Source organism: Myotis daubentonii, chromosome 16 (assembly GCF_963259705.1).
Source record: "Myotis daubentonii chromosome 16, mMyoDau2.1, whole genome shotgun sequence".
NCBI classification, from domain to species: domain Eukaryota; kingdom Metazoa; phylum Chordata; class Mammalia; order Chiroptera; family Vespertilionidae; genus Myotis; species Myotis daubentonii.
Window position 1 is genome coordinate 18,778,297 of NC_081855.1, and position 23,823 is coordinate 18,802,119.

Sequence of the window (23,823 nt, forward strand, 5' to 3'; positions counted from 1 at the left end):
ATAAATATCACATGATTTCACTCATTTGTGGAATATAATGAACAACATAAACTGATGAACAAAAATAGAGCCAGTGGGGGGGGGGGATATTTTAGAATCTAATAGAAGTAATCCTGTTATTTGCAGATTTTTAATATTTCCTATGACTTTTATGATATCATACTATGTTAGTACAGTTTTGATAAATTATTATACCTAAAATCCTTTTTTTCTTGAAATATTAATGGTTATTTCATGTAACATTTTTATACTTAAAATCATTTTTCTTGGGAAAAAAATAAATAAGTCTTCACTTCTAAAAAAAAAAAGAAAAAGAAGTAAAATAAAACATAAAGTGGCTATCAAGAGTGCTGATGTTGATGAAACAACAATGACAGGCAATTGAATTTCATTTCCTTTTTGTTAAATTTTCATTTACATTTCATATCCTTTTTGTTTTTAAAGTGTTTATTTATAGATCAAACAGTGCATTAGACATGTACTATACATAAGAAAGGTTAAAACAGAGAGTCATCTGGGGGTCTGGAAAAAAATTAAAATGAAAGAGTTCGATTGGTAAACATTAAGTAGATCCAATGACGGCGTCATGAAATCTCTCATTTGTTATTCTCTGCTCCCCCCAGCTGGGACAGCATGGCACCCAGCACAGACCAGGACCCAACAGAAAACGCCTGATAGATAGATGCCAACTGAAAAAAAGACATCCACAGAGAGAAGTGAGTTACACATACAAAGGAGGCAGCCTCGTTCTAGCAAAATTGAGATCCTATTTGCTAAACCATGTGCTGGGCTGTGTGGGGCCAGAAAGAGGAATCAGACCTGGCACCTGCCTCTCGAGGTGAGGGAGGCAGGTGAAGACATAAGAGAATGTGGGTGAGGTTCACTGACTGTCAGTCAGGTGGTCATTTTTGGTGCTTTCCCAGTTCGGTTCAAGAAGAGGAGATTTGTGCCAGGCCTTCTGCTCACAGGTCTGAGCTGTGCGAGTCACGGTTCCTGGTGGAGCGCATGTTCTCCAGGACGGAGGGGACGTAAGTAATTGCTATGGGAAGCCATGAATGCTAGTGCTGTGGGAGCACAGAAGTAGGAGGACTAAGAGAGTCCCAGTGGTAGCATTGGAACGGGGCCTTTAAGGATGTGTAGGAGCTCACCCAGTGGAGGAGAGGATGTGGATGAACCAAGCCAGAGTGCTTTGAGAGCCGCTGGTGACTGTGTCCCAGCTGACCGGGAGTGTTATGTGTTGGCAGAGGGAGGCCCGAGAGCAAAGTTTCGGACCCCACACCAGGGCATGCGGACCTGCCCACTTCCTGCTGCCTACACTCTTTTCCTGGCTCCACCATTGTCTTTCCACCACAAGAGGAAGGCAGGAAGTTAGGGTGGCCTTTCTGCACAACTGAAAAGCAACCTGCAGATTTGGGCAGCTAGAGGGCCTGGAGGGGGTGTCAAGGAGAACAGATGGTGCCCTCTGGTGGCCATTTTTGGTGCTTTCCCAGTTCGGTTAAAGAAGAGTAGATTACTAGCTAGGATAATTGAACAGTGATCACAACAGCCTCCAGTACACTTGAAAGTTTAGGATATGATAATGGTGGCATTTCAAATCAGCATGAAAAATATGGGTTATTTATGTCATGGTACTGTCTAGTCACCTTGAAAATGACCTAGCTAGATTTCGATCTCACTTCTCACAAGAAAACACATTCCAGGTATAGCAAAAATTTAACTTTAAAACATGAAATTATAGAAGTACCAGGAGAAAATATGGGTAATACTAGGGGCAATACTAGGACTTCAACATGTCTTTTTTTCGGGGGTGGGGGGTGGGGGGTGGGGGGTGGGGTGGGGGTAGGGAGCACTATTTAGCCCATAATAATACCCACATGTAAGTGAATGTACCTTTGACTCAGCAGTTCCATATTCAGAAATTTACCTTAAGGAGCTACCTAAACAAATGGCAAAGAAGTCCATGGTAGTATTGTTCGGAATAGCTAGAAATTAAAAGCAACTTGGTAGTCAGTCATGTACTAACTATGTGATTCTATACAATACTATGAAACCACTAGAAATGGAGAGGTAATTCTACACCGATTGCCATAAAAAAGTGATCCCAACATATTACCGAGTGAGTGAAGCAGATCATAAAGCAGCAAGTATAACCATTCTGAAAAGTTGTATACTTAAATCTATGTCAAGGAAGATGTACATCAATATGTTAACAGTGGTTATCTCTGAGTTGGTGGGATTTTAGAGATTTCAATGGTCTTCTTTTCATTGTCTGAGTATGTTCGGGGTGTGTTTGTAAATCACAAAGACAAGAAGACTTTACAGAGCTCTGAGAGGGGAGTGGAGGCCAAAACACTCAGGTGGAACTGGGAGTCATCACAAAGCCCACGGTGGTTGCTCTGTGCGTCCCCAACAACAGCCTAGTAGGCATTGCAGCTCCTCTCCCGCCCATCCCAGCCCCGAGGACACTGAGGTGGGATCTTCCCGGCCCAGATGTAAGGTCTGCCTGTACATATTTGGCTGTGGGTGGGCAGAAGGCAGCTATCTTTTGTGTCTGAAAGGGGTCCATTTCTCCCAGTTCCTGGAGATGAAGGTCCTCAGAGCATTAGTAATCCTTTCCTTTCACAGAAAGATCCCTAATCTCCAGAACCCATGAATATATTATCTTATTTGGGCAAAGGGACTTTGCAGGTGTCGTTCAGGACTCTGAGATGGGGAGGTTATCCTCAATGACACAGGTGGGCCCAAGGTAATCACAAGGGTGCTCCCAAGAGGAGGCAGGAGGGTCAGCGCCAGTAGCAGAAGATGGAGTGATAGAGGAAGGGGCCATGAGCCAAGGGATGCTGGCAGCCTTAGGAGCTGAAAAAGGCAAGGAAATAGATTCTCCCCTGGAGCCTCCACTAGGAACCAGCCCTGCTGATCCATTTTAGACTCCCGATGCCCAGAACTGTAAGAGATTACATTTGTGTTGTTGTAAACCACCAAGTTTGTGGTAATTTGCTACAGCAGCAACGGGAAACTAATGCTCCCTCCAGCACCTCCAGGATCCTCCCAATACCTTCTTGTTTATGGCTAAGCCCCGCCAGGAACACCTCTGTCACTTGCTACCAAAACAATCCTTTCAAAACAACAGCAAGTACCACATCCATCGACAGGCCTGTCTTCCCACACTGCGAGCTCCTTCTTTCATCTCCTCCATTCGGTTCCCTAGAGCCTTCTAGATGGTGGCTCACAGTCGTCGTTTGTTTGAGAACTGAGAGGGCGGGGAGGGAGGAGGAAGGTTTATTTTTGAAAGATACTAAAAAAAGCTCAGTTTTGAAGAAGCTGTAAACTTCAGCTTTCCCCACAAGACCCACCCAGAAAAGTATTCAAATTAGCAACTCTCTTTTTCTTTATTGTGGTGAAATGTGTATGCCATAAAGTTTTACTATTTTTTAAGGGTACAGCTCAAGTGGCGTTAAGAACGTTCACAATCTTGTACAGCCATCACCACTGTCTGTCTCTAGAACTTTTTCATCTTCCCAAACTGGAACTCTGAAATTCCCACCCTCACCCCACCTCGCCCACAGCCACTGGTACCAACTTTCTCTTTTTCTTTTCTTTTTTTCCATTTTTTTTTCTTGAAAACGACTTAAAGCCTTTACAAAATCTTCCAAAGCCAACCATTTAACCTCCTGGCCAGTGCATGGACCAGCTGGGCTCCTGAGCTAGACTGAACTGTTCTAGAACAAAACAATACACACATCTTCAAAGCAAGACTCCTCCTACTCATGGGGGCCAAGGCACAGAGGTGAGGTCTTCACCAGGGGCCAGAAGGCAACTAAAGGGGAACCAGGTCACCCCGGTTGTTCCCCTTAAAAATAGATTCGGTCGCATTTCAGTGCTGGAGAGCTGGACTTTTCTGGGGGCAGGGGGCCACCCAGTTTAGTGTTCAAGCATAGTTTTCAATGAAAGGTAAAGTCACGAACCTCATGCAGATATGAGAATGAGCACCCGTTCACGATTTTCTCCTGCTCGTTAACGAATGAAGGAGCCAGACAAATGTTATAACAGGTTTAAAAGACGACCCAACGGACAGGCACATTTACAGATCAGGAATATTGAAATGGGTGTACAAATGGAAGCAGAACTGGTTTTTCCACAAAGTGGGTGGGAAGTCAATTCAACCTCTACAGGATAGGACAGGATTTCCATATCTTTAGACAAGAATCCTTCCTGCGCTGCCATCAGTAACCTGCACTTCACAGCGAACGGGAACTAGGAAACCCGGAGGAATGTTTAGACAGTGCACAGTTTTCCACCGAAAATTTTCTCTGCGTGAGAGATGACGGGGCTGAGGCTAAGGAATTAGAAAGAAGAAGAGCAGGTCAAGGGGGCTTCTGAGAGAGGCGGGCGTCAGGAGGACAGTTGTTTGTAGACCAAGAACTCGATACCAGAGCTTCAACTACTGAATTGTCACTATAATTGTGCAGAACCTCTATTTTTTTTTTAATGTGACCCTTTCTCCTTTCTTTCCTTTTGATTCAAACTGGCCTCAGCCGGCACCCTGATTCACCCACCTCCCTCTCCCTTGCCCGTCCACTCCCTGAATTATTATATTAAGCCCTCAGGACAATGAGGTTCTGGTCAGCATCAAAGAATCTCAGGACCAAAGCCTCAGGCCTGGTGACCACAGAGACCATTTTAGTGAAACTAGAGATGACATCTAGGACTCAGCTGTGTTTCAGCTCCAGACCCTGGAATGTGGAACAAACCCAATGACCACACTCTTGCGAAACCACACAGGGCAATGCCACGGCGGACAGCAGAGTCCGATGCAATGATCCACTTTCCCTTACCCTAGCACCGACCAATCAATAGAGACCATGACCCTAACCACAATCCTAGCTTCCTTAGTCTCCTGCATCACCCATCCTCCCTAGAAGCCATTGGGAAACCCAGTTTTAGAACATTAGTTCACCTGTGCCTCCAGGTTTGGCGCCATTTCCTTAAACAAATCTTTACTTTCTTTGCTGCCAACTCCTGCTCGTGGGTGGATTTTTTGTTTGTTTTTGTTTTTAATAAAAGTTTATTTGAGCAGCCCTAGCCGGTTTGGTTCAGTGGATAGAGTGTTGGCCTGCAGACTGAAAAGGTCCCAGGTTCGATTCTGAGCAAGGGCATGTACTTTGGTCGCAGGTTCCTTCCTGGCCCTGGCCCTGGTTGGGGTGCATGCAGGAGGCAACCAATTGATGTGTTTCTCTCACATCGATGTTTCTCTCTGTCTTTCCCTCTCTCTTCCACTCTCTCTAAAAATCAATGGGTTAAATAATAATTAATAATAATAATAATAATAATTTTATTTGAGCAGAAACTGATGACATTTGGTGGGGAGCAAAATCTCAAATATGTCCCCCTCCTGTTCGTTTCTTAGTGGACTTTGATGTGCGCAGGTAAACAAACGCCTTTAGTTCAGTGACATCGCCCCTTGTCTCGGCCCCTGCTGACTTTGGCGGGGAAACGCTGATGTGAAAGACCTGAGGGCTTGCTTCAGGGACAGACAGGAAAGAAAAGCCAAAGCAAAACTGGGCCCCTGAGCCTTTGGGCAGGAGGCCCCCAGAGTTTGAGATGAAGGTAAAGCTGCAAGGGAATGGCGTGTGGGCCACTCAGGCTGCTTGACCACGGCCGGAAAACTCAGACCAGGCGCTGCCTGGGGTGTTCTGCAGGTCAGGGGGCACTAAGGGCTGGGCCTGAGCAGAGGGATAGAATGTATTTTTCTGTGTATACGATGCTATTTTTTTCTAAAATTGTTAGACTGAAAATCGAGGGGGATCTTATACATGGAAGTCAGCTGGGGAGGGAGCCCTGGGTGCATAGCTGCCCATATCTTATCAGACAGGCTTCCTCCAATCATGAGCCGTATTGTTACTGATGTCAACTGATGCTGTAATTGGAGATGGAGGTGGAGAGTGCGCAGATGCAACAGGGACTGGAGCGTTCTGAGCCCATAAAGATGTCAAGAAATAAAAAGATAAATACGGGTAAGCGATTGTGTTACTCCACAAAATTCAAACTGAATGTAATCAGCTGTGCAAAAGAGCGTGGAAATAGAGCTGCAGAGAGACAATTTGGTCCTCCTCCCACTGAGTGTATGATCAGACAGTGGAGAAAACAGGAAGAACAACGCCTTGAGATGCCAAAAAAGAAGAAGGCCTTAACAGCGGTTCTCAACCTGTGGTCCGCAACCCCTTCGGGGGTCGAACGACCCTTTCACAGGGGTCGCCCAAGGCCATCGGAAAACACATATATAATTACATATTGTTTTTGTGATGAATCACTATGCTTTAATTATGTTCAATTTGTAACAATGAAATTGGGGGTCACCACAACATGAGGAACTGTATTAAAGGGTCGCGGCATTAGGAAGGTTGAGAGCCACTGCCTTAAGAGGAAAACCAGCAAAATGGGCAAACTTGGAGCAGAGGCTTAAGACTTGGGTTATGGCCCTGGCCAGTTTGGCTCAGTGGATACAGCGTCGGCCTGCAGACTGAAGGGTCCCAGGTTTGATTCTGGCCAAGGGCACATGCCCGGGTTGTGGACTCGATCCCCAGTAGGGGGCATGCAGGAGGCAGTCAATCAATGATTCTCTCACATCATTGATGTTTCTATCTCTCTCTCTCCCTCTCCCTTCCTCTCTGAAATCAATAAAGAAATATATTAAAAAAAAAAAAAAAGACTTGGGTTATGGAGCAGCACCAGCATGGCTTATGTGTGTCAACCAAGCTTATTCAATGTCAGGCAAGAATGTTTGCAAGCGAAATGAACGTGGTTGATTTTACAGAAAAGGCAAAATGATGCTTCAATTTCATTAATAAATTAATATTAATGAAATTTATTAATGAAATTGAAGGGTTGGCCATGAGAACACAAACAACATTAGCTCAGAAAATGTCGCTGGTTTATGAGGATGATCTCACATATATAGACAGTGACTCAGAAGACAGCAGTGATATAATAGGAGTTGAAGAAATTGATATGTCTGGAACTCATAGTGATGAAGAAGAGAGCAGTGATGCAACAGGCTGAATCAAGTGACATACTGCATAAACTCATAGTACTGGTATGTAAGCATTACCTATGGTAATTACTAAATAAAAATGTGCTGTTTTATGTCTAAAATATTGATTTCTTAATTTTGGGTTGGAAAGGTGGGGGAGGGGTCTTATACATGGAAAAAATACGGTACATTCCAGAACTGAAACCAGAAAAGACAAGGTTACCTCAAAGGATTTTATAAAGGAGGAGTTTTGGGGACTGTGTAAGGGAAAGCCTGTTTGAGGCCATCTGACATTCTGAAGCCCCTGAGAATACAGCATGGGGAGCTCTGCCTGTGATCTCTGCCCTGGCACCTCCAAAACTGAGTGGGGTGAGGAAGCACGTCAATATCGCTGAAGATTCTAAAACAATTAATGCCTGGCCTGGCCGATGTGGCTCAGTGATTGGGCATCAATCTATGAACCAGGGAGTCACTGTTCAAATTTTGGGCTCCATCCCTAGTGAGGGATGTCCAGGAGGCAACCGAGCAATGATTCTCTCTCATCATTGATGTTTCTCTCTCTCTCTCCCTCTCCCTTACTCTCTTAAATCATATATATATATATATATTTTAAGTTAAAGCCTGTTGGTGTGGCTAAACCCTGTCTCTACCTCCATCCAGCCTTTTTTGGAAATTCTCATTGGAAATGATATATTTGTGGAAAGTCTGGAAACATTTTCACTTCCACCGCCAGAGGGCGCGCCTCACCCTACACTAGCTAACTGTTAAATCAGACACGAGGCTCTCCCACCTACTAAGGACCCTGGCAGAGCCAAACCTACTCTGCTCCCTTTAGGAGATACACAAACACAATGGGAATTTCAAGTCTCTGGGCTGAGGGAGGAGCAGAAGAAAGCAGACAGTGCTTGGAGAGCTGAGGACCCAGACAAGGAAAGGAGGTCCTGATCAGAAATCTCTTTCTCCAACCCTCCTCACCACACAATATTCTTACTCTTTTCATTGTTTCACTTTACTTTGTGCAAAGATTGAAATTCTAACCATTAGAAATTCAGTGATTCAACAACAGGAAAGACACCAAACAACCTGATTTAAAAAATAGAGAAAAAACATTGAATAGACATGTTCTCAAAGAAGATATACAAATGGCCAACAAGCACTTGGAAAGATGCACATCATTAATGATTTAGGAAAATGCAAATCAAAATCACTATGAGATACCACCTTACCCCAATTAGGATGGTTGCTGTTTTTAACACACACACAATATTAAATAACAAATGTCGGTGAGGATGTAGAGCAGTGGTTCTCAACCTTCCTAATGCCGCGACCCTTTAATACAGTTCCTCATGTGTGGTGACCCCCAATTTCATTGTTACAAATTGAACATAATTAAAACATAGTAACTAATCACAAAAACAATATGTAATTATATATGTGTTTTCCGATGGTCTTAGGCGACCCCTGTGAAAGGGTTGTTCGACTCCCAAAGGGGTCGCAACCCACAGGTTGAGAACCGCTGACGTAGAGACATTAGAATCCATGTTCACTGATGGTGGGCATGTGAAAAGGTACAGCTGCAATGGAAAATAGAATGGCAGTTCCTCAAAACTTAAAAATAGAGCTATCATATTGTCTACCAATTACACTTCTAAATATATACTCCAAAGAATTAAAAGCAGGATCTCAAGGAGATATTCGTACACCCATATTCATGGTAGTATTATTCACAAGAGCCCCAAAGTGAAAATAACCCTACTGCCCATTGATGGATGAGTGCATAAACAAAACATATGTACAATGGAATATTATTCAGCCTTAAAAAGAAAATTTGACACATGATAGAACATGGATGAACCCTGAAGATACTATGCTAAATAAAATCAACAAGCCACAAAAGGAAATACATTGTATGATTCCACTTATATGAAGAACCTAGAGCAGTCAAATTCATAGAGACAGAAAGTAGTAGAATGTCGATTGCCAGGAGCTAGGGGGAGGAGAGAAAATTCATTGGTAAAATCATAATCATACTTCACACATCATTAATTCTAAACAGATTTTAACATTTAAATAAAAATTCTTTTCTTTAAAATTTAAAACAATTCTTTGCCCTGGCCAGTGTGGCTCAATTGGTTGGGCATCATCCCATGCACCGAAAAGTTGCCATTTCAATTTCCCATCAGGGCACATGGTCAGGTTGGGAGCTCAATGCCCAGTAGGGGGCATGTTGGAGACAGCTGATTGATGTTTCACTTTCACATCAATGTTTCTCTCTCCCTCTCCCTCTCTCTCTAACATCAATAAAAATATTTTTTTAAAATTTTAAATTATAGTTAAAATAAATATTCTTGAAGTGAGAAGTCTTTCTAAACATAACACACAGATTACATATATTTTTTCCTTTAGAGAAAAAATGGAGCAAGGTAAGGGAGATTGGAGTAATAGAGAATAAGAGTGACTTGCATTCCAGGCATAGGGAACACCAAGTTCATATTTGAAAGACAAATTGTGAAAAATAACTGCACTATGTGCCAAGAAAAGAGTTGTTCTTCCTTAATGTGTAAACAACTTTTATAAATCAATATGCACCAACCAATAGGGGAAAAGTGGGCAAAGGACATATGAATTTCTTCTGTTTAAATTTCAATTGGCCAATAAACCTGGAAAAGTACTTAAAACATACTGAATGAAATTTACAGCAGATTAGATACTATAGAAGACAGGATTAATGAACTTAATACAGTATGAGAAACTATCCACAATAAAGCATGGAGGAAACAACAAGGCTGAAAATAAATGAACACTGCGTGTGGGATAACTTCAAGAAACTAATATACATGGAGTCCTAAAGGAGGAGGTGCAGAAAAAATATTCAAAGAAAGACATTTTTTCCCCAATTGAAAAACTACAGATCCAGAAATCCAGGAAGCTCTATGAAGAATCAAAAACCAAGAAACACTGAGAAAACTACACCAGGGTACATCACAAACTATATAAAAGTAGCAACAAAGAGATAATCTAAAAGCAACCAGATAAAAAAAGGTTCATTATGTATAGAGAAACAAATACTTCAGCAAGCTTCCTGTTGGAACTGTTAATCTAAAAATGAGAGGCCAAAGTGAAAGGCAACAAGTATTTAATATTAGAAATCCAAAAAAATAGCTATTCAGGAAGCACCGATTCAGGCGGAAACCCAAACAGTGCTCAGATTAGGAGGTGAAGGCGGGGCGTTTATGAGAAAGGAAAGGGGGACATTGTATGAGTAGAAGGAAGGAATTTCTATAGGTGTAAAAAAACTAACATGTGATGACAATTCTAAAGAATGTCTTCAATTTCCAGTCCCCAGTGATAACAAAGTTGTTTGGGATACAATGCAGCATTAGGCCCAGACCCAAGGTAATTTTGCCCAGTTTTAACATTCCGAAGGTTTGAGGAGTGAGGTATGCAAAGCAATATCTCTGGGATGGCTGCTCTGACTCCATTTTAAAGTGGCTCCATTTATATTACTTTTCACAGCATCAATGTGACCCAGAAGATAGTGGGGGAATATTTTAAAAGTATTAAAAGAAAAAAAAAATCTAAAATGTTATATCCAATAAAAAAATATTTAAAAAAGGAAAACTGGCCCCAGCCGGTTTGGCTCAGTGGATAGAGCGTCAGTCTGCAGACCAAAGGGTCCTGGGTTTGATTCTGGTCAAGGGCACGTGCCTTGGTTGTAGATTCCTCCCTGGCCTGGGCCCTTGGAGAATGTGCAGGAGGCAACCAATCGATGCGTTTCTCTCACATTGCTGTTTCTGTCTTTCCCTCTTTCTTCCATTCTCTCTAAAAAAATCAATGGAAAAATATCCTCAGGTGAGGATTAACAATATATATATATATATATATATATATATATATATATATATATATATGGAAAAAAGAAGACATTTTCAGTTTGACAATATCTGACTAGGTGACCTGAACTGTTAAAGTCCTAAAGTCAGAAGGAAAATACCAGGTAAAATCTTGACCTATACAAAGAAATGAGGAACTTGGAAATGGTGAATATATAAAGGTAAATATAAAAGGATTTTTATTATTTAAAAATTTCTTTCTCAACTTGAAAAAGGACTTCTATTGAAAAACCTACAGCCAACATCAACTTAATACTGAAATACTGAATGCTTTAGCCCTATGATCAGAATTATAGCAACGGTGTCTGCTTTCACCACACATATTCGACATCATGCTGGAAGTTCCAGTCAGTTCAGCAAAGTAGAGAAAAACAAAAGGAATCCAGGTCAGAAAGGACAAACTAAAACTATATCTGTTCATGGAAGATATGATTGTCTATGTGGAAAATCGTATAGAATGACCAAGATACCGGAATTAAGAAGTGAGTTTAATAATGTTGTAGAATATAATACAAAACTAAATTGTATTCCTATATACTAGCAGTGATCAATCAGCTACTGAAATTTTTTTTTGCCATTTACAACACCACAAAAATATTAATTTTTGCCACTTAATTTACTATTAAAAAATAAAAATGTATTTTTTACCATTTACACTACCATAAAAATATTAAATACTTAGAGAGAGACCTGACAAAGCTGTGCAAAACCTGCACATTGAAAGCCATAAAACATTGCTTAAAAAGTTAAATAAAAACTAAAGCCGTGGCTGGGCCATTGGTTAGAGCATTGTCATGAAACACCAACATTTCAGGTTCAATTCCTTATCAGGGCACATACAAGAAACAACCAATGAATGCATAAATAAGTGGAACAACAAATCTATGTGTTTTCTCTCTCTCTCTCTAAAATCAATAAATAAACATCTAAAAAAGAAAAACTAAGTAAGTGTAAATATCTATATAAATAAAAGGCTAATATGCTAAGTGCCCCTCCGGACCATCTGACCGGTTGCTATGATGTGCACTGACCACCAGGTGGCAGACGCTCGATGCAGGAGCTGCTGTGACACGCACTGGCCATTTACAAAAAAAAGGCACCGTGGACCTGGCGCCGACAAAGCAACACTCGGCTGCACCCAAGTGGGACACAGGCCCTGCCACCATCCGGAGCGACACCCCACCAAATTGCAGCCCACGCTGCCATGGCACAAAATGTGGCCCACAGCCCTGCCCAGCCCTGAAACGGTCACTGTGGTAACGATGTCACATAGCAATGCCCGGCTTCCTCTCCCTAGCGACTAGCCTCCTTGCAGTTTCTTCAGCCCAGGAACATGACTTGCTTTATAGCCAGGTGCAAACATTTTAACTTTAACCAATTGTCTGTGAAGCGTTTTCCCATGCCTCATCTCCTTTGATCCTCACAGAAGTCCTGGAGTAGGTAGATAGGAGACTCAGTGGAATCCTATTTTCTTTTCATTAGCCAGAAAATGGAGACTTAGAAAGTTTAGAAACTTGACCTGACTGAAAAGAATAAGAAATGGTGGACCTTGAAAATGACTTCAGGTTTTCTCACTGCGCAGAATATAGCCAAACACTGCTGTAGTTAAATATTTCACCCTTTGTTCTCCCTGCGTGATCTACAATAATAATCTGCTTTGTGTTGATATTTACTGCTGTGTTGCTGACAGTTACCTGAAAGAGAAGTTGGGGTGCTTCACTGGGCTGGGAAAAGTTTAGCTAAATCAGAAAGCAGGTCTAATTAAGCACGTTTATTCTATATCTATAAAAGGCTAAGTTGACTCGCATATGCGCGATACATATAAAGCTCTTGCTGGTGCCAATTGCATGTGTGTGTTTTGATCTGTCATTGTTGATTGTGAATTTGGTTGACACTTCCATTATAAAGAAAGGGCAAATAGCGATATTAAAATATTTCTTCTAATTTCCTTTTATTTATTTATTTTTTATTTTTTTTAATACATTTTATTGATTTTTTTACAGAGAGGAAGGGAGAGAGATAGTTAGAAACATCGATGAGAGAGAAATATCGATCAGCCGCCTCCTGCACATCTCCTACTGGGGATGTGCCCACAACCCAGGTATATGCCCTTGACCGGAATCGAACCTAGGACCTTTCAGTCCGCAGGCCGACGCTCTATCCACTGAGCCAAACCATTTTCGGCTAATTTCCTTTTAATGTGCACAAATCCGTGCACCAGGCCACTAGCATAGTATACTCATGGATCAGCTGTTGATCCTCCCTAAATTGATCTACAAGTTTAACACCATTCCAGTCAAAATCTCAGTGGGCTATTTTTTGGGGTGGAACAAGCTGATTCTAAAATTTATATGAAAATACAAAGGATCTACAATGGCCAAAGTAACACTTGGTCCTGCTACTATCCATCTGTGCATCCTCCAGGAAATTACTTAATGCAACAGTGCCTCAGTGTCCAAATCTGTAAACTGGGGATAATAATATACCTTCCTTGTAGAGTTGTGAGGATTGCATGAGTTAAGATATGTAAAGTACTTAGAATAATGTCTGGCACAAGCTAAACATTATATAAGGGTTTATATTATTATCGCAGAACTGTATGAGATTAAAAATTATCTTTATAAAATGTACAGGATATACATATTATATTATAGTGACTGAGAAACTGGGGTCTGAAATCCAAAACTGTAGTTGGGCCACATAAACTTATTGTATCACTATGAAGCTCTACCTTAGGACAGTTATTTAACCTCCTAAAGTTCAACTTTTTCCACCTGCAAAATGGGGGTAATAATTGTAGCTAGTATTTACCAGATGCTTACTCAGTATTCTAGGAACTTAATAGAATTATCTCTTTAATTACCCTTGTGACTGTTGGAGCTAAGTATTGTTAATAAACTCATTTTACACATGAGAGAACTGAAGCATAGAAGGTTAAATGACCACCTAGGGCAGATTAGGCTAATAAGTGACAATGATGGGGCTCTAATCCAGGTCATTTTAAAGTCCATGACCCATGATGTTGATCACCAGATTATACTGTCACCAAAGAGAATGGTAATATAGTATCCACCTCACAGTATTGTCAAACAAATAAAACAAAATTTATGTGGAAATGCTAAGAACCTAAAATGGCTAAAGTAACATTAAAAAAGAACAAAATTGGAGGACTTAATACCACCTGATTCAAGACTTATTATAAAGCTAGAGTAATAAAAGCAATGTGTTACCAGTGCAAATATATAAAATATACAAATAGATCAGTGGAACAGAATAGAGAGTCAAGAAATAAGCTTGCATACACATGCTCAGTTGACCCTTTACAAAGTTGTAAAGGCATTCGCTGGAGAAAGGATAGTTTTTCAATTCTTTAAATAGGCCAGTGGAGCCGAATCGAACATTCAGGAATAGATGTACATATATATGATCGATTGATTTTCAACAAAAGTGCAAAGGCAATTCAGTGGAGAAATAAAGAATAGTCTTCAACAAATAGTGCTGAAAGCATATGACATCCTTCTGTAAACAAAACAACCTAAAGTGAAAACAAACAAAACCAAACCAAAATACTCAAAATGGATCATAAAACTAAATGTATAGCTTAAAACTATAAAACGTCTAGAAGAAAACATAGGAGAAAATCTTCGTGATGTTAGGTTTAGCAAAGATTTCTTAGATGCTACTTCAAAAGCACTACCCATTAAAAAAATCAATAAATTGGACTTCATCAAAATTAGAAACATCTCTTCCAAGGACTGCTAAGAGAATGAAAAGACAAGCCACAGACTGGGAGACACTATTTGAAAATCATAGATCTTATAAAGAGTAGCATACAGAATTTAAAGGACACGAAAAATTTAATGATAAAGGAAACGCACAATCCAATAAAAAAAAAAAAAGGAAAATATGTGAACACTTCACCAAAGAAGATATACAAATGGCAGATGAGCACATGAAAACATCTGTAACATCATTAGTGATTATAGAAATGCAAATTCAAACCTCAGTGAGCTATCTACACACCTGTTAAAATGGCTAACATGAAAATGACTGACCATTGAAGAGCTGGTGAGGATGTGGAGGAACTGGGACTCTTCTGGTGTTAGTGTAGGTAGCTAGATTTAATAAAGGAAGAGAACAAAGGGAACAGACATTATTGTTTCACCAGAAAGGTACAGCTTCACATACTCCCTGGGGAAACACCCGTCTGTTCCCCAAAGATCACGGGGGGAAGGGATAGAACAATAAAAGGCTCATGTAAGTAAGCACATGTGCAATAGGAGCCAAAATGGCAAACATAGTGCCTGTCAGTCTAGCCTGGGAAAGGGATTAATTGGTCAGGGGGCGGACCCCGAAAATGCTTTTTCTGGAGACACTGCAAGCACCCTGCTTCCAACAGTATCACTGGTGGGAGTGGAAAATGGAGCAATTGTGGCAGGCAGCTAGCCAGAGCAAAGATGATGGGCCAGGTACAGAAGGTCATCAGGGTGAAAAGCCCCAGGTGCTAGCAATGGGCAATTGTAGGGTGGGACTTCACCCCCAGGGTGACCTTTCCTCCCTTTAGCATATCTGCTAGTCATGAGGTTTGGACCCCCTGACCTTTCCTCCCTAGAGAAAACATCTAGGCCTCAGTTGTATTTCAGCTCCAGGCCCAGAAAAGCAACAAAGCCAGCCACCGCTGACCTCAGGACCAGCTGTGGTGAATGATGACCGCCCCCCCCCCCCCCCCCCCCGGCCCCTGCCCTGGTGCCGGCCAATCAATCCATGGAGACCACAACCCTGAAAGGACCCACCTGGAAAGCTACTGGATATTCTATTGAGATCTTCCCTGGGACCTCCCCTAAAATCAAATCTCCACCCTTAAAACTCTTTAGAAAGAGGACCCGGAGTGCTCCCCACACCTTCCCCTTCCCCTTTCCCTTCCCCTCCCCGACTCCAACGCCCCAGGCACATTACCATTACCATTATTCCTCACTCCCAAGCTCCAAGGACCCTTCCTTTACCTCTATAACTTGTTTTCTAAGCCCATTTCCTCTAGGAATTACTTCTTCTACCTCTGTGATTTACCAAGTAAATGTTGTCTTACAGTTGGGGTCTTGGCTTTGAATTCTTTCCTAGCCAGAACCCAAGTACTGAGGTTGCTGAACCCAGGTCCAGTCTGATCTCATGGGTCTAACACCCAGTGCTGTTCCTGCCGCCTACAACACAACCACTTTGGAAAAGAGCTGGTAGTTTCTAAAAAATATTAAACATGCACTTTATGGCCACCCATTAACCCCTAGTATTCATCCAAGAGGAATTAATGCAACAAAGACTTGTATACAAATGCTCAGAGCTGTTTTATCTGAAATTCAAAAACTGGGAACAATATAAATGTTCATCAACAGGTAAATCTATAAACAAATTGTATACACTCATACAATGGAAAGTATTAAACTCAGCAATAAAAACAAATGTACTACTCATACACGCAACAGCAGGGATGGATCTCAGAATAATGGTGCTGAGTGACAGAAGTCAGACAAAAAGGAGTCCATATAAAGTATGGTAGCAACCATTTCAGGTGGAAACTGTAATTTAACTCTAACCCTGTTGTTTGGCTTAACAATATAAAAGTTACTTTGATTTTCTGAATTGTATAAATCATCCCATTCAATTAAATGCCTTATTGATTGTAATGTGAATATCCCATGGGTTGTGGTCATACTGGTCTTAGAAAGCACATTTTTCCTTCACCTGGGAAGGACAGCACAGTTATCCCAAGGTCAGAGGGCTCTAGACCCAAAACTGTAATTTACATAACATGCCTAAGTTTAACTCAGGTTACCCAAGGGCTCTAGATAATGTGTTTCTGTAAACTGCTTTTTTGCAAACTAGGTTCCTCATTCCAGACCAGAGGGCTCTAGATAATGTGTTTGACCCCGAGACCCAAAACTATAATTAACATGCTTAATTCTGCTTCTGTAATCTGCTTTTTGCGAGCCAGGTTCCTCACTCCAAACCTTGGGATGTAATCAATACCTTTGTGATTTTTTTGCCTATATAACCTGGGAGCTGCGACCATCTTGTTGCTATGAGATTTGGGAATGGCCCCTCATAGTCCCGGATTGCAATAAATGTAACTCTTTAATTCGACTTCTTGAGGCGTCCTTCTGTGATTCGCGAGGTACATTACAACACATACTGTACGATTCCACTTATACCTAAAACCTCTCAAAAGTGAAAACTAATCTAAAGTGACATAATGCATATCGGAGTTCACTGGGGTTAGGGGAGGGGTTCAGGGAGAAGTGGAAAAAAAGGGTGACAAAGGGCACACATGAAGAGACTTTGGGGGTGATGGATATGTACATTATTTTGATTGTGCAAGTAGACCGAACAGCAGAACCGAACAACCAATCAAAGCGTAATATGCTGATGATATGCTAAGGCTGCTCAACTGCTCGCTAGGACGTGCACTGACCACCAGGGGGCTGATGCTCCGACTGGTAGGTTAGCTTGCTGCTGGGGGTCCACCGATCAGGACTGAGTGAGATGGGCCAGACTCCCCGGTCCGATCGTGCACCAGTGGGGTCCTTCAGCCTGGCCTGAGCCCTCTCACAATCTGGGACCCCTCAGGGGATGTCAGAGAACTGGTTTCAGCCTGATCCTTCAGGCCATTCCCCTTGGGAGGGTGCCAGACCCAGGGCTCATGGCTAGAGAGCGCTGCTGTGGCAGCTTGAGCCTCTCCTGATCAGGATTGATTGGGCACGAGCCCACAGCAGGCACAGTGGGACCAGGATGAGTGGGAGTAGCAGGTAGGAGCTGCAGGTGGTGTTGGACTGCAGGTTTTGGCCGATCCCCGCAGGCCACCCAGAGGGACCCCACCTGTGCAGGAATTTGTGCACCAGGCCTCTAGTATACATATATTAGTGTATATATATATGATGAAAGGAGCCACATGCTAACCTGACAAGCAGTTTAGGGAAGGCCTGCATGGCTTTCTTGCAAACTCAGAGACCTAAAGTAACCACAAAGGATCGTCTGAAATTAAACTTTAACTAAAAGCAGTTATGGTGGGTAGTCACCTCCTAGGCCGGTACCTTCCCTGAGAAGGTCAACCTTTACCTTAACTGAACCTATCTATGATAACATATCCTTGAAATGTCTGGGTAACTTGTAACTTCCCTTTTTCAGGACCGCTTGGGGCACAACCTAATGTGCCTGGGCACCAGGACAGATACCACAAATTCCTCCATTGTTATTGTTATCATGTTAATTGTTGACTGTTAACTATTTTGCACCCACCTAAGTATGTGTCTATCATTTTACTTTTTATCCAATCCCAGGGGTTCTCCCCCCCTCACCACCCCCTTTGCTTTCTCCTGCCTCTCTAGTCTATCACCAATGGATTTCATGTAACCCACCTAGGTTCCCTCCTTTGATTGCAATGTATAAAAATAGATGAAAAGCCCCCATTCTCTGGAGCATTATCCCAATCCTTTGAGATACTGCTTCCAGCAATTGTTGACAGTTTGTCTCAAATAAACTCACAAAAATTCTTTACAGGTTTGAATGTTTTTACATTAACAATATATATATCACTTAAACATGTGTAATTTAAATGTGTTTTAAAATATTTTTTTTTTATTGATTTCAGAAAGGAAGGGAGAAGGAGAGAGATAAAAACATCAATGATGAGAGAGAAATCACTGATCGGCTGCCTCCTGCATACCCCCTAGTAGGGATCAAGCTTCAAACCCAGGCATGTGCCCTGACCATGACCTCCTGGTTCATAGGTCAACACTCAACCACTGAGCCATGCCTAGCCAGACTAAACACGTGCAATTTATTTTATGTCAACAATAATACCTCAAAGCTGTTGAAAAAAAAGTCTGGGGAGAGAGGCTGGATGTCAACATGGAAGAGGACTTTGAAAGTCCAGGCTGAGGTGTGTGGATGATCCTGAGGCCATGGGCAGCTTTGGGTGTTTCAGATGGGGTTTGGTTGTGAAACCTATCCTGTGGGCAGGGTCTGGAATAGCCAGGAGGGGCCAAAGCCAAAGCCAGGCCAGGAGATCCTGACCATGGCTCCAGAGGGGTGCGGATGGATTCTAGAGATAAGAAGCAGGCAAAGCAACTGAATCACTGATGATTTAGTGCCCCTACCCTGCCTCCAGGACAGTAATTTGGTCAATCAGATCTGGGGCAAGGAAGGCCTTTGGGGCTTGAAAAAAGAATCCTGCATGTCCACTGTCCGGTTTCTCCCTTGTGAAAGGTGCTGACCGCAGCTGGGTGTTAACTGTCCGTCAAAGAGTCACTCACTCAGCTGAAGCTCACGGGGCAGGAAGGGGCTGGAGATCCTGCCCCCACCCCCACCCTGGCTTCTGGGGCAGGAAGGGGCCTGACCAGCGGAGCCACTCTTCCTGCTGATAGCCCATGCTGTCCTTCCCCTGCCCAAGCCAGGCACGGATTTCTCTCTAAAGGCAAGGTTCTCCTTGATCTGACCTCCATCTCTCCATGTTGAATGTCAGCCACACATTTTTATTTCTGCTTTGTGACTTGCTTAAACGAGCCCGACGTCAATGCCTGCCTTTCTTGCCCACTTCTTCACTGCCTCTGGTCCCACTGCAGTTTACTCCCGAAACGCCCAAACACCACAGCTGCCACTGTGCCCTGATTAGTGGATGACCCCATCAGGTGACAGAATCTAAATATAACTTGGCTGTCTGCCTGGCTGGCTGACTTTCTGTGTGTGCTCAGGGCAAAAGATCAGGACTTGTTTCTTCCGCAAGCTTGCAGGTCCGGAGCCTAGCTTCAGGGTGGCACTCGGGGCACACGCTTACAATATGATGACAGAGAGAAAGGAAGGAGACAGTCCAAAGAAAGATGGGCCATCTTCAAAGAGCCTTGGCTTGGGCGGGATATTCAGGTACCAGTTCACTATTAGGATGTCAATCAAAGGCTCTTTGGCGATTCCCCGTGGGGGAAGATGAACCTTACAGAAACCCATCCCTTAGAGATGTTTAGTGACCCTGCAAGGCTCTTAACCATGCCTCGGACTTTGGGTTTGGCCTTCATCTTTCTCTGGACCTTCAATAATGGACGGCTGGATGGATACATGACATAAAAACATTCTTGGGGCTCAGTCACTTGGCCAAGGTAATTGGCCTAGTGAGGGCAGATCTGAGGCTCCCACTGTTGCTGGTGAAAATGGGGTTCTTCCATGGAGTCGCAAGAAAAGCATTTCCGGGATGAGGGGTACTGGTAAGATTTATTGAAGTAGCTGGGCTGGTGTTGCTCAGTGGTTGACCATCGATTCATGAACTAGGAGGTCACTGTTTGATCCACGGTCAGGGCATATGCCCGGGTTGCGGGCGTGATCCCCATAGGGGGTGTTGGGTGTGTGTGTGTGTGTGTGTGTGTGTGTGTGTGCGTGCAGGAGGCAGCTGATCAATGATTCTTTCTCATTGATGTTTCTTTCTCTCTCTCCCTCTCCCTTCCTCTCTCTGAAATCAATAAAAACATATTTAAAGAAAATGTATTGAAGTAAAAACCAAGGACTATCTTCAGGTGGCTGGTGTCTCATCCGCGACAGGTGGCTTAGCTCCGTCTTGCTGTGGAATAAGCCCAGCCTGGTCTTTACCAAGCCCAGGAGAGCCAGGGTTCAGAGATACTGTGCCATTGCCGGGCATCGGCGGGGCATCTGAAGCAGCCCTAGTTCCGTTTAGTCCAGGCCAGAGCTTAGTCCAACTCAATTTGTCCCCATCCGGCTGGCTTAGTCTCTGTTCTGGCCCGTGCTGTGCTGCTGCCCCCAGGCCCGGTGCTGGGAGCTGCACTTGGAGCCTGTGCCTGGGCCCGCGGCTGCCAGGCGGGCAGGGCTGCTGCAGAGGGAACAGAACAGGAGAGGAATGGGCAAAGGATGCTACCCATCCGAGCCTTTGTTAAGCTTTGATTATATAAATGTATATAAATATATATATACATATATATATATAGATAGATATATATATATTTAAATATATTTTATTGATTTTTTACAGAGAGGAAGGGAGAGGGATAGTTAGAAACATCCATGAGAAAGAAACATCGATCAGCTGCCTCCTGCACACCCCCTACTGGGAATGTGCCTGCAACCAAGGTACATGCCCTTGACCAGAATCGAACCTGGGACTCTCCAGTCCACAGGCCGACACTCTAGCCACTGAGCCAAACTGGTCAGGGCTGATTACATATATTTTTAAAAATATATTTTTATTGATTTCAAAGAGGAAGGGAGAGGGACAGAGAGATAGAAAAATCAATGATGAAATAGAATCATTGACTGGCTACCTCCTGCATGCACCCAGCTGGGGATTGAGCCTGCAACCCAGGCATGTGCCCCCAACTGGAATTGAACCCGGGACTCTTCAGTCCACAGGCCCACATTCTATCCACTGAGCCAAACAGCCAGGGCAAGCTTTTATTATATTACCTCGGGCTTTCAAACGAACCAATCTCTTTCCTCTCTTTGCATGGGCTCTTGTTGGGTCATCCCCCTATCCAATCGCTTTCCTAGATTTTCCTGGGCTTCTGGGTTCCTGATCCAATCCGATCCTTTTCCCAGGATAGGCACCGCCCCTTCATGGGCTCATCTTGGCTCCTACTGAGCATATGCCCAGAAGAGCAAGTTCCCCTTGATTGTTCTAGCTCTCCCTCAGTAATTCTGGCTAATGACTGAGTTGTCCCCTGGGGAGCCCGCTTGGGATGGGGGAGAGAGGATAAGTACCCCCAGGGAAGGATGAAGTGGTCCCCTGGGGAGCTGTGAATGTTATAGCTTCCTGGTAAACCAGGCTTAATGTCTTGACTCAGCTCCCTCTAGTGTATTAGGCTTAATGTCTGATTTCACTTGCTCCCTTCCTTTATTAATGCTGCACTAACTAGTTACCTACACTAACAATGCTCAGAGAGTTTCCTTCTGACTCTGCCATACCATTATAGCGCAGGGCACAGCATGGACAGTCACATGGCCCTGGCGCAGAAAGAAGCCACGGGGAAGGAAGCCAGCCTAGAGAAAAGACTGCACCTGCTCACATCCGCGGACTTGCCCTTCTGGTCTCTCATTTGGAATGTTCCTCCCTGCCTTCACCTGGCTAACTTCTACTCATCACATAAAACTGAGCTCAAGTTTAGTTAAGTGGTGGGATACAACACACATTTATAACGGCTAGAAGCCATACAGATAATAGTACCAACTTAACTTTATATATGAAATCCCCAAACTTCTATATTAAGGTAGACATTGGAAAGTTAAAAGATAAGCAGGAGGCTGTGAGAAAATACTTGTAACAAAGCACTGGTATCTGTAATGTATAGAGGGCTCCTATAAATGAATAAAAAGACAGATAAACAATTATAGAAACTCATGCAGAATGGATAAGCAAACTATGGTACATCCATACAATGGAAGATTACTCAGTGATAAAAATCAGGTAAAAGGATATGAACAGGCAATTCAAGACTAAAAATACAAAAATACAGTATTAAAGACTAAAAATGAAATGGGCAATTAACTTATGAATTAATCAGTAATCAAAGAAATGCCAATAAAACTTCATAACATCTTTCATCTATCATATTGCCAAAAATGTAAAGAACTGGTAACATATAGTGTTGATGGAGGTGTGGGGAAATGGGTACTTTTATACATGATTGGCGGGAATGTAAATTGGCAAAGTCTTTTTGGAGGGAAACACTGACAATTTATTTTAAAAGCACCATCACTTTTTAAGTACACCCCACTTATCCAGATCAAGTTTACTGAAACTCACTGGCCAATGCTCTATTTATGAAGCTAGGGGATTCATATATCCATTATATGGCTAACCATATAATGGCTAGTCCATTATAACTGGCTAACCCCCACTTTAACCAGTAATGCTACTGTGCATTACTGCAGCATAGGTTTTAATGAGAAACAAGCCAAATATTAATCAAAAGGGTAATAGATAATAAAAATTGTGGCACATTTATAAACTACTACTAGAAAAATAAGTTAGACTCATAAGTACTGAAATGACAAAATGTCCATCATGTATGTTAAATTTATTTAGAAGTGTTTTCCTAAATTGTGTGTAAAGCATGTTCCCATTTCTTTGGAAAATATGATTTTAGAATATTCTTACATCCTTATTCATTTCTTTAATATTTGGATCTTTTCCCAAAGTAAACATCCTGTATGAAAAAAGTTTTTGTTTTTTGTTTTGTTTTTTTACAAAACCAGTGTCTTTTTAAAAATCAATTAAAAACTTTAACTACTTTTATTATAGAATTTAACAGAAGATCTGTCCTCTTTGGCCAAGTAATTTACTTTATATAAACATAGAAAAATATCATTGCTACCGTCTAGAAACTTAAATTAGAACAAAAATCAAACTCACAGAATTCAGCAGCTGTGGAAAACCCAGGAAGGTTTCCCTGCCACAAAAATCTGCATAGACTTGGCGGCCACTAATTAGCAGCTGTGCGACTCCAGGCTCAAAGTGTTCGAGGCTCTCATTCCTCATTTGCAAAATGATAATTAACAACCACACAACGAAACGAATATAGGAGGTCTGAGAAGCAAAGGAGGGCGGAGTGACGAATAATGAGCCACAGTGAGTAAAAGGAGAAGTCAGATTTATATACATACACGTCAGATGCTACCCACTTTACCTTCTTCTGAAGCCCAGAGTTACAGCTACGCTGGAGAACCGATTTAACACTGGTCACTGAAGAAACTCAGTCTCACCATTGAAAGGATAAGACAATCATCTCACCTCGAATAGTTAATAACCTGAGGGTTCTAGCCAATGCAGTGAGACAAAAAAAGAAACAAAACTTACAACTGCTAGAAATGCAGATTCGAAATTATAAGACTCAAAACTTGACTCCAGCCTTCGTT